General features: G+C 35.9%; 1 long non-coding RNA gene across 1 annotated transcript; it reads left to right on the forward strand.

Annotated features, from left to right (window-relative positions):
* Nucleotides 1–7406: 7406 nt before the first annotated feature.
* On the forward strand, nucleotides 7407–11719 carry LOC131231121 (uncharacterized). The gene is made up of 4 exons (XR_009164209.1): nucleotides 7407–7529; nucleotides 8210–8679; nucleotides 11109–11154; nucleotides 11523–11719. It is a non-coding gene; the product is annotated as an uncharacterized LOC131231121 (long non-coding RNA).
* Nucleotides 11720–19357: the final 7638 nt, after the last annotated feature.

Genomic DNA, 19357 nt, shown 5'->3' on the forward strand with positions numbered 1-19357 from the left:
ATTCTACTACCTAGTAGATTTTATTGTTCTGGATACTCAATCCATCGTGGATGTGAGCACTCAGATACCCATCATTCTTGGTTGCCCATTCCTTGCTACATCAATTGCTATAATTATTTATAGGAATAGGATTATGAATATATGTTTTAAAAATATGACATTAGAGCTCAATGTCTTTTTGAATATGAACAAATAGTCAGAGGATGATGACAATACCCATGACATTAACATGATTGATTCTTTTATGGAAGATAGAGAACTTTTAACTCTATACTCTGACACTCTAGAGACATGTTTGGCCCACTCCCTTGATTTAGATGATGACATGATTCGGGAGATGGATGCCTTGGTTGATGCTACGCCGGTACTTGAAGTTAACCGGTGAAAGTCACAATTTGAGAAATTACCTCAAACCGATGTAGTGCCTCTACCGTTTAGCCTCAAAGCACTAAAGCTTGACTTAAAACCTTTGCCTGCTAATCTTAAATATGTTTACTTAGGTCAAGATGAGACATATCCGGTGGTGATTTCTTCCTACCTTGAGAAAGAACAAGAGAGTATGCTTATTTCTACTCTCATTAAGCATAAAGGAGCCCTTGGATGGTCAATTGCGGACCTCAAGGGAATTGACCTTTTGATTTGTACTCACCGCATTCATCTTGAGGATAATGTGAAAACCTCCCGATAACCACAACATTGACTCAATCCAAATATGAAAGAAGTGGTTAAGGTTGAGGTACTTAAGTTATTGGATGTGGGTATAATTTACCCTATATCTAACAGTTAATGAGTGAGTCCAACTCAGGTGGTTCCTAAGAAGTCCGGAATCACCATAGTAGCTAATGCCGACAATGAACTCATGCCAACCAGAGTTACTACTGGTTGGAGAATGTGCATTGACTATAAAAAATTGAATATCATTACAAGGAAGGACCACTTTCCTTTGCCCTTCATTGATCAAATCTTGGAAAGGCTAGCTGTTCATTCTTATTACTGCTTCCTTGACGGATATTTGGGCTACAATCAAATAGAGATAGCCTTTGAAGATAAAGAGAAGAAAACATTTACATGCCCCTATGACACCTTTGCTTATGGAAGGATGTCATTCGGTCTGTGTAATGCCTCCGCCACTTTTTAGGGATGCATGTTGAGTATTTTTTTCTAACTTGGTGGGGCAATATTTAGAGGTCTTTATGGATGCCTTCTATGTCTTTGGTCCATCCTTTAGCAAGTATATGGAAAATCTTAAAAGTGTGCTAAAGTGACGCGGATAAAAGAATTTGGTTCTAAATTGGGAGAAATGCCATTTCATGGTTCCTGAGGGTCTGTTTGGGCAGCGGGATTAGAAGGGATTAGTTGAGATGGGATTCATCGGGTTCCGTGCCAATTCCACTCCATGTTTGGGAAGAATGGAAAAGCTTGGAATTACATTAAATAGAATTGCATTGGGTCTGTGCCAATTTCACTCAATGTTAGTAAGTTGTTGTAGGTCCCACTATGATGTGTGGGCTATATCCACGCTGTCCACCCATTTATCAAGATTATTTTAGAGCATGGGCTAAAAAATCAGGTAAATCTAATGCTCAAGTGGACCCCACCATAGAAAGAAATGGGGATTGAATACTTACTATTAAAAACTTCTTTGGGGCCACATAAGTTTTGGATCTACTTCATTTTTAGGCCCATGTCATAAAATGAGGTTACAAAACAAATGAAAAGTTTAGATATAACATATGTATCTTATTCTCAATAATTTCAAATGATGGTGGGTATATCCATTTAATGTACCACTATATTATCAACAAAGGAGGGCATTAATCTTATCCCATGGCAACAGGGGACAATCCCTGCCATGGGTAATAATTATGTTTTTTAAATCCCATCCCACCTAATCCCTTCTAATCCCACTGCCCAAACAGACCCTGAGGGAATTGTACTTGGACGCATAATTTCATCCAAGGGAATTAAGGTGGACAAGCCCGAAATCGATCTTATCTCTAACTTACCACCTCCCAAAAGCATACGCGATGTGCGATCTTTCTTAAGACACACTGAATTCTACAGATGATTCATAAAGTACTTTAATCACCTCTCTCATCCTTTATGTAATCTACTTCAAAAGGACACTCTATTCGAGTAGACTAAATAATGCCAAGAAGCTTTCACTAAGCTCAAGAGCATGTTGAATAATGCACCCATCATGTAGCCACCCGACTGGAGCATATTTTTTGAGATTGTGTGATGCATTTAACTATGCTATTGGGGTTGTGTTAGCTAGAGAAAAGAGAAGAAGCCCTACGTGATTCATTATGCGAGTAGAAATCTAAATTTTGCCCAAGTAAACTATTCTACTATGGAGAAGGAACTGTTACTCGTAGTGTTTGATTTAGACAAATTTAGGTCCTACTTGATCAGATCTAAGATCATTATTTATATAGACTATGTGGTGCTGAAGTACCTTATTTCTAAGAAGGATGTTAAGCCTCGCTTGATAAGATGGATCCTCCTACTCTAGGAATTTGATATAGAAATATGAGATAAAAAGGGAGTAGAGAACATAGTGGCTGACCATTTCTTTAGGCTTGATCTCTCTGATTCCCTTGAGTCGACACCTATAAATGATATGTTCCCTGATGAACAATTGTTTAAAATCTCCCAATTACCTTGGTTTACTGACATTGCGAATTATCTTGCCATAAGTTTCACGTTGACATTTTGGACTGTGCAAGATAAGAAAAAAATTCTTTGCCGAGGTACGTATGTTTTTCTGGGATGATCCTTTTCTGTTTAAATATTGCCCAAACCAAATTCTAAGGAGATGTGTGCTAGACAATGAACATCATAGTGTCATCTCCTTTTGTCACTCTCAAGCCTATGGTGGTCACTTTTCTCCTAAAAAGACCACGACCAAAAGTTTGTAGTGTGACTTTTACTGGCCCATTATGTTTAGAAATACTCGTGAGTTTTACAAAGCTTGTGAGTGTTGTCAGAAATTGGAAGGGTTGTCCCATTGAAATATGATACCTCTGAACCCCATTCTTATCATTGAAGCATTTGATTGTTGGGGCATCGATTTCATGGGACCATTGCCCCAATCCTTTGGGAATATTTACATTTTGTTAGTAGTAGACTATATCACTAAGTGGGTCGAAGCGATCCCGTGTTGGAATAATGATCATAAAACGGTTATTCGATTCTTAAAAGAAAATATCATTTCCTGGTTCGGAACGCCTCGGGCCATCATTAGTGATGGAGGTTTACACTTTTGTAATAGGCCATTTGAGAACTTAATGAAGAAATGTGGCATCTTTCATAAAGTGGGCACTCCATACCACCCGCAGACAAGAGGGCAAGAAGAGATTTCCAACGAAAAAATTAAATAAATTCTAAAAAAAATGGTTAACCCTAACTATAAGGATCAGTCAATTCGCTTAACTGATGCCTTATGAGCTTACTGCACAACTTTTAAGACCCCTATTAGAATGTCTCCCTTTAGACTCATCTATGGGAAAGCTTGCTACTTGTCTGTGGAGCTAGAGCATAAAGCCTACTGGGCTATTAAATATCTTAACTTTAACTTGGACAGCGCTGGCTAACTGCGCAAACTCCAACTAAATGAACTTGAGAAAATCCACAACGACGCTTATGAGAACTTGAGAATTTACAAGGACAGGATGAAGGTGTTCCATGACAGGAACATCCTTCAAAAATCATTCATAACCAGTCAAAAAGTCCTTTTATACAATTCTCGGTTATATCTTTTTTCGAAAAAACTTTGATCTCGTTGGACTGGCCCTTTCACTGTTACTAATGTTTATCCTTATGGGGCCGTCGAGATAAAGAATCTAATAAATGACAATGTTTTCAAAGTGAATGGACATCATCTCAAGCCATTTGTTGAGAAGTTTGATTCAGAGGATATGTCTATGCCTTTGACTGATCCTGTGTACCAAGATTGACCTCCTAGTCTAATGGAGGTGTAGTTAGGTTTATTGTTTTCATAGAATTTAGGATTAGAATAGTTTGATTTCAGTTTGTTTAGTCTTTGTGCTAACCCATTTACATGTTAAGAACTTTGGAAAAACTTCAATTCTCCTTCTTCAGGTATTATCTTCCCATCACTTCCCATTTCTTTTCGTTGTTACATGTGCATTACATGCTCATATCTTTTACATGAGAACAATGTAGGTTTTAGGTTGGGGGTGTGGATTAGTTAAACTAATCAGTGTTTTCTTAGTTTTGAGCAAAAATTGTGAAACTTTTCAAATTTTCAAGTTAAAAACATATTTGAGAAATGACAATTTATGAAATTAAGAATGCTTTGAGTATGATAACATAGAGATTGAACTTTGAATTGTTCAAGTTTGATCAACCGAGTAAACTATCGTCTAAATTCTTGCATTTAATTAATTAAGAGGAAGTTTGAATATAATGTTAATCTAAGTCACAAGACACGTTCAATTTGCTTTTTGTGAATAGTACTAGAATTTTTGATTGTTAGTATGTATATTATTGAAAGATATTTAGAATTAAGTCTGGAGAATTTTATCTACCTTAAAAGATGAAAAGAACTAGTTAAAAAACAGTGAGATCAACAAAAAGGTCATATATGGTGAAAAGATTAGAAAAGAATGAAAAGAATGAATAAAAAGAGACCGTCGATATAAAATTAAAAATTGGTAAAAAAAGGAAAAGGGGATAAGTTTGGAATCAACACTTGATTGTTCAAGTAATCCTGAGGTGATGAGTATGGATAATATTATGAAATGATAGTATTTTTATGGAAAGTAAGCTGGAAATCATTGAGCACATTGGAAAAACTTGATATATGAACTTATGCTCTTAATTGATTGATGAAGAACATGTTTGATTGATTGCTCATTTGATTTAGCTCTAGGTTTTCAAATTTTCACTTTCACTTCTTTGGATTATACTCATTCATACTTGTTTACATAAAAGATTATTTTTTGAAGAACTTTGAACAATGAGAATTGAAGATCACTTCACGCATTTTTACTTGGGACTAGCAAAATGCTAGTTGGGGGGTGTGTTAAGTGTGAAATATTGCATTTTTCACCTATTTATACCTTAGTTTTATAAACATGTTAGTGCTTAATTGATTTAATTATTCATGTTTTCTTCTGCAAGGTGATTTCGAGAGCTTAAGGTGAAATCGATGCTAAAGGAAGATTTATACTTAAAAAGATTACTAAATGAAGATTTAGAGATTTGGAAGTCATTAATGTAGAATTCACATGCCAAAGATCTAAGAAAACTAAGTGAGGAATGAAGAGAATCAAAGATTTGAAGTGAAGAAAAGGAATATTGAAATTGTCCTGAAAACAAACATATTCTTGAAATTGTCCTGAAAAGCATATTCTGAAACTTTGAGTCCATTTTGGAAAATTGCGCAGAGTGAAGTCTATTTTGAGAAACTATGTAGAGTGAAGTCTATTTTGGAAAACTAAGTAGACTGCGTAAATTTAAGGTGGTTTCTAGATTTTTCCAACTTTTAGAGTTCCACAACTATAAATCGGACTCCTTAGGATGCTCTAAAGCGTCTTCTAGGGTTTGGAATGGTCTCAAGGAGCATAACATAAGGGTGGAGCAGCCACCAAAGAGTTTTTCTTCCCTAATTTATTTTTCATGATTTGTTTAAGAGATTTGGTTTCAATCATGTCTATGGTTATGTAAACCTCTTTGTTAGGGCGAAGAGGTGAAGCTTCACTACGCCAAAACAACGAAAAAAGGACGGTCGAAAACCGTCTCAAAAGAGCATAAAGGACGGTCTTGGACCATCGTAAGGGCCGTCATATTTTGGGGAGTCGTATTACTTAAAGGACAGCCATAAACCGTCTCTAAAGAAGGACGGTCGTGGACCGTCTCTAAAAAAGGACGGTCATGGACTGTCTCTAAAGGTAAACATTAGACTTCTCTCATGAAGCTTAAAAGGACGGTCTAGGACCGTCCGTGAAAAGGACGGTCCATGACCATCAGTAAAAAAGACTGTTATAGGCAGTCTCTGATGAGCCATAAAACGATGGTCATGGACTGTCCTTCGAAAGGACTGCTATGAACCGTCTCTTATGAACCTGAAAAAGATGGTCATGGACCGTCTCTTATGAGCCTGAAAAGGACGGTCATAGACCGTCCTTTAAAAGGACTGCTATGAACCGTCTCTTGTGACCCTGAAAAGGACGGTCTTCGACCGTCTCATATTTGAATATACACCTGTTACACCTGTTGCAATTCTTCCTGATATATACCTGTTATATAATATATTTCATCATATTCACATTCACATCCATCTAAACCCAAACTACGTAAATCCATACAAACATAAACTACATTCATCCAAACATAAACTACATCCATCCAAACACAAACAATATACACCCGTTACAATATCGTATTCTTCCTGATATACACCTATTACAACATCGTATTCTTCCTGATATACACCTGTTATATAATATATTTCATCATATTCACATTCACATCCATCTAAACCCAAACTATGTAAATCCATCCAAACATAAACTACATTCATCCAAACATAAACTACATCCATCCAAACACAAACAATCTTATCCACATTACATTCATCCACGCATAAATACATTTAAGTTTAACATCATAAATAAAAAAAGGAAATCAGCAACAATTTTTTGTCTTTCATCTAATAAAAAAATATTCAACCAACAAAACATCATAATTCAGAATCATGAAGATTGCAGAAACTTCAATCACTTTTTTTTTTCTTCCAAAAAAGTGGGCACACTTTTTAAAAATAAAACTGATCATTAAAATAAAACTAATGCAAGCAAATAATGCAAAAAAGTGTTTTAATTCAAGTTAATAGAAACAACAACAAGAATTAAAGCTTTATAAAAAGGGGCATGTGTTAAAAGGGATACACTCTTGTTTATTGCCCTGTGATTGGGCTACATTATTACAGCAATCGGGTTCAGGTTCGGGATCGGATTTAGGTTTGGGTTTTCAAGTTTAGGTTTAGGTTTAGGTTAGGGAGTTGAGATTAGGATTAGGTGTAGATCTAGGTTTAGGGATTTGAGAATACATTTAGGTTTTAGGTTTAGGTTTAGGTTTAGGTTATAGGTTTAAGTTTAGGTTTTAGGTTATAGGTTAAGGTTTAGGTTATAGGTTTTGGTTTAGGTTTAGGTTAAGGTTTAGGTTTAGGTTAAGGTTTAAGTTAGGTTATAGGTTATAGTATATAGGTTATAGCTTTAGGAAATTGAGAATAGGTTAAGGTTTAGGTTCAGGAAATTGAGTTTGGGATCGGGTTTAGGTTTGGGTTTTCAAGTTTAGGTTTAAGATTAGGTTAGGGAGTTGAGATTAGGATTAGGTGTAGGTTTAGGTTTTAAGGATTTGAGAATAGATTTAGGTTTTAGGTTTAGTTTTAGGTTTTAGGCTTAGGTTTAGGTTATAGGTTTAGGTTACAAGTGTAGGTTATAGGTTTAGGTTAGGTTATAGGTTAAGGTTTAGGGAATTGAGAATAGGTTAAGGTTTAGGTTTAGGAAATCGGGTTCGAGTTCGGGATCGGGTTTAGGTTTAGGTTTAAGTTAAGGAGTTGAGATTAGAATTAGGTGTAGGTTTAGGTTTAGGTTTAAAGATTTGATAATACATTTAGATTTTAGGTTTAGGTTTAAGTTTAGGTTTTAGGTTATAGGTTAAGGTTTAGGTTATAGGTTTAGGTTAAGGTTAGGTTATAGGTTATAAGTTTAGGTTATAGGTTATAGGTTAAGGTTTTAGGTCATAGGTATTGGTTTAGGTTAAGGTTATAGGTTTAGGTTTAGGTTTAGGTTAAGGTTTAGGTTTAGGTTTAGGTTATAAGCTATAGGTTTAGGGAATTGAGAATAGGTTAAGGTTTAAGTTTAGGAAATCAGGTTCGGGATCGGGTTTAGGTTTAGGTTTACAAGTTTAGGTTTAGGTTTAGGTTAGGGTGTTGAGATTAGGATTAGGTGTAGGTTTAGGTTTAGGGATTTGAGAATACATTTAGGTTTTAGGTTTAGGTTTAGGTTTAGGTTATAGGTAATAGGTTCTAGATTTAGGTTTAGGTTTAGGTTATAAGCTATAGGTTTAGGGAATTGAGAATAGGTTAAGGTTAAGGTTTATGTTTAGGAAATCGGGTTCGGGTTCGGGTTTGGGATCTAGTTTGGGTTTGGGTTTTCAAGTTTAGGTTTAGATGTAGGTTAGGGAGTTGAGATTAGGATTAGGTGTAGGTTTAGGTTTAGGGATTTGAGAATACATTTAGGTTTTAGGTTTTGGTTGAAGTTTTAGGTTATAGGTTAAGGTTTAGGTTTTAGGCTTAGGTTAAGGTTAGGTTATAGGTTATAAGTTTAGGTTATAGGTTATAGGTTAAGGTTTTAGGTCATAGGTTTTGGTTTAGGTTAAGGTTAAGATTTAAGTTTAGTTTTAGGTTAAGGTTTAGGTTTAGGTTATAAGCTATAGGTTTAGGTAATTGAGAATAGGTTAAGGTTTAGGTTTAGGAAATTGGGTTCAGGTTCGTGTTCGGGATTGGGTTTAGGTTTGGGTTTTCAAGTGTAGGTTTAGGTTTAGGTTAGGGAGTTGGGATTAGGATTGGGTGTAGGTTTAGGTTTAGAGATTTAAGAATACATTTAGGTTTTAGGTTTAGGTTTAGGTTTTAGGCTATAGGTTAAGGTTTAGGTTTTAAGATTAGGTTAAGGTTATGTTATAGGTTATAAATTTAGGTTATAGGTAGGTTAAGGTAGGTCATAGGTTTTGGTTTAGGTTAAGGTTATAGGTTTAGGTTTAGGTGTAGGTTAAGGTTTAGGTTTAGGTTATAAGCTATAGGTTTAGGGAATTGAGAATAGGTTAAGGTTTAGGTTTAAGAAATCGGGTTCGGGTTTGGGATCGAGTTTAGGTTTGGGTTTTCAAGTTCAGGTTTAGGTTTAGGTTAGGGAGTTGAGATTAGGATTAGGTGTAGGTTTAGGTTTAGGGATTTGAGAATACATTTAGGTTTTAGGTTTAGGTTTAGGTTTTAGGTTATAGGTTAAGGTTTAGGTTAGGTTATAGGTTATAAGTTTTGGTTATAGGTTAGGTTAAGGTTTTAGGTCATAGGTTTTGGTTTAGGTTAAGGTTATAGGTTTAGGTTTACGTTTAGGTTTAAGTTAAGGTTTAGGTTTAGGTTATAACTATAGGTTTAGGGAATTGAGAATAGGTTAAGGTTTAGGTTTAGGAAATCGGGTTCGGGATCGGGTTTAGGTTTGGGTTTTCAAGTTTAGGCTTAGGTTTAGGTTAGGGAGTTGAGATTAGGATTAGGTCTAGGTTTAGGTTTAGGGATTTGAGAATACATTAAGGTTTAGGTTTAGGAAATTAGGTTCGGATTCGAGATCGGGTTTACGTTTGGGTTTTAAGTTTAGGTTTAGGTTATAAGTTATAAGTGTAGGTTTAGGTTTAGGTTTTAGGTTTAGGTTATGGGTTATAGGTTCTAGGTTTAGGTTTAGGTTAAGGTTTAGGTTTAAGCTACAGTTTAGGTTTAGGTTATAAGTTACAGGTTTAGGGAATTGAGAATAGGTTAAGATTTAGGTTGAGGAAATCAGGTACGAGTTCGGGATCGGGTTTAGGTTTGGGTTTTCAAGTTTAGGCTTAGGTTTAGGTTAGGGAGTTGAGATTAGGATTAGGTGTAGGTTTAGGTTTAGGGATTTAAAAATACATTTAGGTTTTAGGTTTAGGTTTAGGTTTTAGGAAATAGGTTAAGGTTTAGGTTTTAGGTTTTGGTTAAGGTTAGGTTATAGGTTATAAGTTTAGGTTATAGGTAGGTTAAGGTAGGTCATAGGTTTTGGTTTAGGTTAAGGTTATAGGTTTAGGTTAAGTTTTAGGTTTAGGTTTAGGTTAAGGTTAAGGTTTAGGTTTAGGTTATAAGCTATAGGTTTAGGGAATTGAGAATAGGTTAAGGTTTAGGTTCAGGAAATCGGGTTCGGGTTCAGGATCGGGTTTAGGTTTGGGTTTTCAAGTTCAAGTTTCGGTTTAGGTTAGGGAGTTGAGATTAGGATTAGGTGTAGGTTTAAGTTTAGGGATTTAAGAATACATTTTGGTTTTAGGTTTAGGTTTAGGTTATAGGTTATAGGTTAAGGTTTAGGTTATAGGTTTAGGTTATAGGTTATAAGTTTAGGTTATAGGTAGGTTTAGGTAGGTCATAGGTTATAGGTTTAGGTTAAGGTTTAGGTTTAGGTTTAGGTTAAGGCTAAGGTTTAGGTTTAGGTTATAAGCTATAGGTTTAGGGAATTGAGAATAGGTTAAGGTTTAGGTTCAGGAAATCAGGTTCGGGTTTGGGATCGGGTTTAGGTTTGGGTTTTCAAGTTCAGGTTTAGTTTTAGGTTAGGGAGTTGAGATTAGGATTAGGTGTAGGTTTAGGTTTAGGGATTTGAGAATACATTTAGGTTATAGGTTAATGTTTAGGTTAGGTTATAGGTTATAAGTTTAGGTTATAGGTTATAGGTTAAGGTTTTAGGTCATAGGTTTTGGTTTAGGTTAAGGTTATAGGTTTAGGTTTTGGTTTTGGTTAAGGTTTAGGTTTAGGTTATAAGCTATAGGTTTAGGGAATTGAGAATAGGTTAAGGTTTAGGTTTAGGAAATCGGGTTCGAGATCGGGTTTAGGTTTTGGTTTTCAAGTTTAGGTTTAGGTTTAGGTTAGGGAGTTGAGATTAGGATTAGGTGTAGGTTTAGGTTTAGGGATTTGAGAATACATTAAGGTTTAGGTTTAGGAAATTGGGTTCAGGTTCGAGATTGGGTTTACGTTTGGGTTTTAGGTGTAGGTTTAGGTTATAGGTTATAAGTGTAAGTTTTGGTTTAGGTTTTAGGTTTAGGTTATGGGTTGTAGGTTCTAGGTTTAGGTTTAGGTTAAGGTTTAGGTTTAGGCTTAGGTTTAGGTTTAGGTTATAAGCTATAGGTTTATGGAATTGAGAATAGGTTAAGGTTTAGGTTTAGGAAATTAGGTTCGAGTTCGGGATCAGGTTTAGGTTTGCGTTTTCAAATTTAGGTTTAGTTTTTGGTTAGGGAGTTGAGATTAGGATTAGGTGTAGGTTTAGGTTTAGGGATTTAAGAATACATTTAGGTTTTATGTTTAGGTTTAGGTTTTAGGTTTAGGTTATAGGTTATAAGTTTAGGTTATAGGTAGGTCATAGGTTTTGGTTTAGGTTAAGGTTATAGGTTTAGGTTAAGGTTTAGGTTTAGGTTTAAGTTAAGGTTAAGGTTTAAGTTTAGGTTATAAGCTATAGGTTTAGGGAATTGAGAATAGGTTAAGGTTTAGGTTCAGGAAATTGGGTTCAGGTTCAGGATCGGGTTTAGGTTTGGGTTTTCAAGTTCAAGTTTAGGTTTAGGTTAGGGAGTTGAGATTAGGATTAGGTGTAGGTTTAGGTTTAGGGATTTAAGAATACATTTAGGTTTTAGGTTTAGGTTTAGCTTTTAGGTTTTAGGTTAAGGTTTAGGTTATAGGTTTAGGTTATAGGTTATAAGTTTAGGTTATAGGTAGGTTTAGGTAGGTCATAGGTTTTAGTTTAGGTTAAGGTTATAGGTTTAGGTTAAGGTTTAGGTTTAGGTTTAGGTTAAGGTTTAGGTTTAGGTTATAAGCTATAGGTTTAGGGAATTGAGAATTGGTTAAGGTTTAGGTTTAGGAAATCGGGTTCGGGTTCGGGATTGGGTTTAGGTTTGGGTTTTCAAGTTCAGGTTTAGGTTTAGGTTAGGGAGTTGAGATTAGGATTAGGTGTAGGTTTAGGTTTAGGGATTTGAGAATACATTTAGGTTTTAGGTTTAGATTTAGGTTTTAGGTTATAGGTTAGGGTTTAGGTTAGGTTATAGGTTATAAGTTTAGGTTATAGGTTTTAGGTTAAGGTTTTAGGTCATAGGTTTTGGTTTAGGTTAAGGTTATAGGTTCAGGTTAAGGATTAGGTTTAGGTTATAAGCTATAGGTTTAGGGAATTGAGAATAGGTTGAGGTTTAGGTTTAAGAAATCGTGTTTGGGATTGGGTTTAGGTTTGGGTTTTCAAGTTTAGGTTTAGGTTTAGGTTAGGGAGTTGAGATTAGGATTAGGTGTAGGTTTAGGTTTAGGGATTTGAGAATACATTAAGGTTTAGGTTTAGGAAATTGGGTTCGGGTTCGAGATCGGGTTTACGTTTGGGTTTTAGGTTTAGGTTTAGGTTATAGGTTTAGGTTATAGGTTATAAGTGTAGGTTTAGGTTTAGGTTTTAGGTTTAGGTTGTGGGTTATAGGTTCTAGGTTTAGGTTTAGGTTTAAGCTAAGGTTTAAGTTTAGGTTATAAGCTATAGGTTTAGGGAATTGAGAATAGGTTAAGGTTTAGGTTTAGGAAATCGGTTTCGGGTTCGGGATCCGGTTTAGGTTTGGGTTTTCAAATTTAGGTTTAGGTTTAGGTTAGGGGGTTGAGATTAGGATTAGGTGTAGGTTTAGGTTTAGGGATTTAAGAATACATTTAGGTTTTAGGTTTAGGTTTAGGTTTTAGGTTTTAGGTGAAGGTTTAGGTTTTAGGTTTAGGTTAAGGTTAGGTTATAGGTTATAAGTTTAGGTTATAGGTAGGTTAAGGTAGGTCATAGGTTTTGGTTTAGGTTAAGGTTTAGGTTTAGGTTAAGGTTAAGGTTTAGGTTTAGGTTATAAGCTATAGGTTTAGGGAATTGAGAATAGGTTAATGTTTAGGTTCAGGAAATCAGGTTCGGGTTTGGGATCGGGTTTAGGTTTGGGTTTTGAAGTTCAGGTTTAGGTTTAGGTTAGGGAGTTGAGATTAGGATTAGGTGTAGGTTTAGGTTTAGGGATTTGAAAGTACATTTAGGTTTTAGGTTTAGGTTTAGGTTTTAGGTCATAGGTTAAGGTTTAGGTTTTAAGTATAGATTTTGGTTATAAGTATAGGTTTAGGTTTAGGTTTTATGTTTAGGTTAAGGTTATAAGTTTAGGTTTTGGTTTAGGTTAGGTTATAGGTTAAGGTTTAGGGAATTGAGTTTAGGTTATAGGTTATAGGTTATAGGTTTAGGTTTAGGTTATAGATTTAGGGATTTGAGAATAGGTTTAGGTTATATGTTTAGGTTTAGGTTTATGTTATAGGTTTAGGTTAAGGTGAAGGTTGTAGGTTTAAGTTTAGGTTAAGGTTATAGGTTTAGGTTTAGGTACATAGGTTTTTGGTTAAGGTTAAGGTTTAGGTTATAGTTATAGGTTTTGGGATTTAAGAATAGGTTTAGGTTATAAGTATAGGTTTAGGTTAGGTTATAGGTTAAGGTTGATGGAATTGAGTTTAGGTTATAGGTTCATGTTATAGGTTATAGGTTATAGGTTTAGGTTATGGTTTAAGTTATAGGTTTTGGGATTTGAGAATAGGTTTAGGTTACAAGTATAGGTTTAGGTTAGGTTGTAGGTTAAAGTTTAGGGAATTGAGTTTAGGTTATAGGTTATAGGTTTTGGTTAAGGTTTAGGTTGTAGTTACAGGTTTTGGCATTTGAGAATAGGTTAAGGGTGGCGTCCATGCAAATACAGATATAAACATGGCCTGCTCTAATTTGCCAGGCCCTTCCAATGTTATCCATAGGAAATAGACAGCTTCATCATGGTCATAACAGCGGTTCCTCCCTTACAGGGACCCCCGCTCAACATCTGGATAGCTCCGACGCACATCCGGGTCTGTTCCATTAATTTCAAGTAAATACATAAACATGGCCTATCAAAATGGTCATGCCCCTCCAATGTTGTCCACAGGAAATGGACAGCTTCATCATGGTCATAACAGCGGTTCCCACCTTCCAAGGACCCTCGCTCATCCGGATAGCTCCAACACACATCCGAGTCTGCTCCATTAATTTTGAGCAAATACATAAACACGGCCTATCTAAATGGCTAGGCCCCTCTAATAGTCATAACAGCGGTTCCCCCCTTCCAGGGACCCCTGCTCAACATCCGGATAGCTCCGACGCACATCCGAATACATAAATAGGTACAGTTTCAAAGAACATTATTAGGAATGTTTCAAATGCATACCTCCCTTAGAAAGTTCTTCAGTTGATCCTTATGAAAGTCCTGATCTGTAAGAACATTAACAGCAACATCCTACATTCCATGATTGAATAAATAAGAAGATGCATCACCTTTACTTTCAAGTCAAACAAAAATGAGATAGAGAACCATGTAAGAAACACGAAGAAGAATGTGGATTTCTTTGAATATGATAGAGAGATTAGTCCAGGAACTGAACCATAAATTACTCTCATCAAGTTAGTTATCAGAATAACATTTCCAGAGAAGTTCCCTGCATTAAACACTTTCCTATGTAATTCAATTGTCTTTAGTGAAATCAAATTACTATCTTAAAAGAAATGTACGCCACGCATGCGAAACGTCATTTTCAAATTAAACTACACTCGCTATTTTCAAATCTCACGCGGCCACTTCATTCCCCCACTATCTCCCTCGATTTCCCCACTCTCACATCTCCGTCTCTCTCTTGAAGCAAAAAAGAAGAAGAAAATGAAAAAAAAACTCTTTTATGTTTTTTCAATCCATCTTCCATTTTCTTTTTAATAAGAAAATCCATATTTACTAATATTCCCATTTTTCTATTTTTCAAATGAATGAGTTCGGACTCCGAAAGCGTCAGCTCCAACACTCGTACTTTCAACCCAAACCCTAACCAAGGACTCCAAAATTACCAAACTGTCACTGTGCGGGAACCCCCCAAATCTAGGAAAATCTAATGACTTGCAGTTAACTATTGTACAGTATATGAAATGGTAAGCAAATAGTGAACCAAAATGTCCATGCTTATGCAGTAAACCAGAAAGATAAATTGAAAACTTTCTAACAGTGTGCATTTTACCTAGGGAAGGCCTCCCATATTTGTATTGTTGGTTACTCATCCCTTTGTATACAAGCCACAATTGACTAACAATTTCTATCACTACCTGTACTCTGAAACCAACACAAATATAACTGGGAAACAATATAAGGAATAAGAAAAAATGAATTTACCTGTATATATCATTAAATGTTTCCCTATAAGGAGGTGATATTATATCTTTGATAGCCACAACCTGTATGAAAGAGAAAAATACAACTGATACAGTCTGTTACAATTCAAACGAGAAAAAAGATTTGTGGCTGCACCGATATTCTAGTACATTACGAACGGCTGCCTACGTACCCAAAAAGTCAGATTGGGATCAAGCCACTATGTAGTTCTTTTTAATTATCCAAGTTACTAAAGGTCATAAATTTCATATTTAACAAAGTATTATTGAACTTCGTCTCAAATCGTTTCTGGTTAGTGCATTTAAAAAAATTCAAATACACAATCAATGTATATTCTTGTTACATCTCGTACTGCAACAAGAGACAACATTCTGTCAATTCTTCAATTACATTTGAAATTGAAATCCTTTAGTGATTTGGTTAATAAAAAATAAATGACAACAAGCCATAATTAATAAAAAGGATGCTAAAACAAATTGACACCCATATTGGGAAGTTGTTCTCCATGAAAAAACCAAGTTGTGTATGTCTGATCTATACCATTCATAATCAAATGCTCAGAAACTGTACTTAGTATTTTCTTCCCACACACATTACGACATCTAGCACAAGGACAACTATACCAATCAACACCTCTCGAATTTCTTTTCGTAAAAATAATAAACGATTCATTGCCTTTAATGTATTCATCACTCAATATATCTTTCGTCACCCAATTCTTGCTCGGGGGCGTCAAATCCATTTCTGATATCACGTGCATGCAGCATATAAAAAATGAGATAGAATAAAAAAGAGGCTTTTCATAAACTGTCAAAACATGCCACACATGTGGTCACCAATCACAAAAAAAAAAGATTTATATATATCTACAAATATATGCACATTATTAGATGTAGGTTTTAGGTTTTAGGTTATAGGTTATAAGTTATAGGTTACAGGCTTCATCAAGTTATGAGTTTTCAAGCATTGACTCACATATGTAGACTGAAATATGAAAAGCAGTCTTACCATTCTTGCACTAAATGAAAATATGAAGTTTCAATCCACAAACAGAAAGAAGTAATAATTCAGAAGTTATTTAGGAAACAAGAGCAGCAAAATGCAATAAACAATACCTGCTGTAATGAAGTTTTTTTTTTCATTAAAAAGGGCATATATTAACATCTTAGAAGATAACACCAAATCTGAAGTTTTTTTTTTATTGAATGCACTGAAAAGGAACAACAAAACCAATAGCTCAATGCCTGCTATCAGAAGTTTACGTTAATTAATCTTTGGTCTTTAAAGGTCCTTTCACCATTTCAAGGGCTCTTAAATTTTTGACAAAAAAGCGATGGTCCATGTTGTCCTCTAAATCAGTATATTGAACAATACATGTAAAAGTTCCCAAATGTCTGATGACTAGATGTGATGTAAAGACATGGGAGTGATGGTAATTTCTAGATAACCAAGCAATCTTACCTGCACCACCAAGTCTAGGTTTTGACTACATGACTCCCTGTCCATAAATTGATGATGGATCCATCGGCAAGGATCTTTGAGTTACACCCAAGTTGACATTACCTTTGATGTCCTATAAATTTCAAAATGTACATCTCATGGTGTAGATCTAATTAGTAAACTCTAGATTTGAAAGATCTCTTTATATCTTAGCTTTTGTATTTTAGCTTACAAAGAGATCTCTAAGGCCATATGTGTGGATGGAGTTGATCAATAATGAGATTGGAATCTGCTGTATAGAGATGCCATATCCAGGTGAACTAACAGGGAATCTGCTACACTGTAGGAGAAATTACAGCAACTTGTGAAGTTTCCTGAAGCTCAAATGTCACTTCCAAATATATGGTGTTTGAACTCCTATAAACTTGACTTATTGTCACATGACAGTAATACCCATATTCCAATAGCCCTTTTTTTGTTAAGAAACCAGTTCAACAATCAAACTGTATAATAAAACTTATAAGGAAAAAGCCAATATAAAGGAAGTAGCAAAAAACATTGTTCTTGCAGTAACACCTCAGTTACATGTCCACAAAATAGAATTATATCCAATATGATCGAGGTGTCATACCTTTAATTAAATAACTTATAAACACATGCATGATGATCCATCCATCCATGATCTAACAATCCATCCATCTATCCATGCATGCATACACACATACACACACATGCGTGATGATCCATCCATCCAGTCTTCCATCCATGCATACATGCATACATACATATACACACACATAAATCCATATAAGCATGTATGCATGCATACAGACACATGCATAATCTGTCCATCCATGCATGCATGCATAGTGTACAACCAGTCCTTTGGAGTACAAACTCTGCCCAAGTGGTACACATGAAAACTACATACATTGCACGATATGATAAGGTTCTCAACAAATGAATAGCACATGATAAAAATTACTTGTTCAACCATGGTGAAGCAGGGATTCATGTAACATTTCAAAAATTGAAAAATAATCAGTAGATCAAGAAAATCCAAACCTTTTAAAAGGCAAAGTGAAGACTGGGCCATAGCAAAGAGACTGGAGTACCCTCAAGCATATGTAGAGCGAAAAGCTGAAAACATTGGCCTCTATTCACAATAACATGAGGCACCGAAAGCGAATTATAGCTTATTGGAAGCTAGGCATGAACCTAGTGGAATAATAAATAGGAGCAAATCATGACAAAAAGTTGTCAAAGAGACAACAGAGCATAAAAATTATGTTGTACCACTTGATGTCACTCAAAATTTACCAACATGCCCATAAATGTCCATAACTATTCCACAACATTTAATTTGACACATTTCTAGAATGCTTATAGGGATGACTGTCAATCACCTTGACCAAAAGTGAACATTTACCACGTACCCTCAGGCACCATTTAACGGACCCTGATACATTACTTGAAAGAAGAAAACAACCTGTGACTTTATGAGAGTTTATCTAATTCCAACAGATATCCTTCTACAATGATTGTCACCAGAATCTGCCTCATGAAAATTTTGATGATCCCCTCATGAAGATCCAACCAGGATCCTAAAGCCGCAAACACCAAACAGTATGAAACAGAGGATCTTGATCTGATTGGTTCCTACATACTTTTCACTATAGGTGACACATGTAAATTTTTTTTATATAAATAGATTTTGCATAATCAAATCTCAGTTGGACCAGTCTGGTGGCAATTGTTGCATGCCTTTTGATTGGTACAATCAACAGCAATGTGGCCCAGCTTGTAGCAGTTGTCGTAGAGCTTGGTGTCAAAAGCGGGTAAGAAAGGCACATTTGGACAGTCTCTTGCAAAATGCCCCGGTAGGAGAATCTAACATTAGGAATGCTATGAACATGCATCTACAAATGCCAATGACAGCTCACCTCTTACTGCTACAACACAAACTCCAACCCACATAATCAAAGCAGAACAACCCTCTGCTCAGCTATATCCACACAAAACATTCCTTATTGAGCCATTTCATCAAACAATTAGCATGCATGAATTATAAGAGATATTATACAAGGGACTTTTTAGTTTTTACAAGTGTACCATTATTTAGTGACCTAATAAAATGATGATATTATGGTCTATGCACCAAAAATCTAAAAAGGGCTAAAAATTTGAATGGCAAAACAAAATCTAAGAGAGTGAAACAGAGAGAGAGAGAAAATGAGGTCATAGGAGAGAGCAACAGAGAGGAAGAGATCGAAACTGTAGGGAGGAGCAGCAGATTCCTTCAATTTCAAGACATCAAACATGTGTGAATGACAGATCTGTGCTGATTCGAGTTCAAAAATTGTATTAAAAAAATTACAAAAGAAAACTTCAAAAGGAAATCATACCTATGGAGAGGAGCCTCAGATTCCTTCGGTGCTTCACGGCTGCTGCAATGGAGGTCCAAGAAAAATGATGATATGAGGGAGATAGAAGAGACGACGGAGATGCATTGGAGAGAGAGAGGGAGGAGATTGCGAAAGATAGGGCAGAGATCGGGAGAGAGGGAGGGTTTAAGGAACGGAGAGAGAGACGGCGGAGATGCATTGGAGAGAGAGGGAGGAGATTGCGAAAGATGGGGAATGGAGAGAGAGACGGCGGAGATGCATTGGAGAGAGAGAGGGAGGAGATTGCGAAAGATGGGGCAGAGATCAAGAGAGAGGGAGGGTTTAGGGAATGGAGAGAGAGACAGCGGAGATGCATTGGAGAGAGAGAGAGGGAGGTGATTGCGAAAGATGGGGTAGAGATCGGGAGAGAGGGAGGGTTTAGGGAACGGAGAGAGAGAGAGAGGAAGATGAGAGAGAGAGGAAAATGAAGGGTTCTTGGGCGCGCGCCCATTTTTGGGCGAGACCATGGAAGG

This window comes from Magnolia sinica, chromosome 17, assembly GCF_029962835.1.
Source record: "Magnolia sinica isolate HGM2019 chromosome 17, MsV1, whole genome shotgun sequence".
In the NCBI taxonomy this organism is placed as follows: Eukaryota; Viridiplantae; Streptophyta; class Magnoliopsida; order Magnoliales; family Magnoliaceae; genus Magnolia; species Magnolia sinica.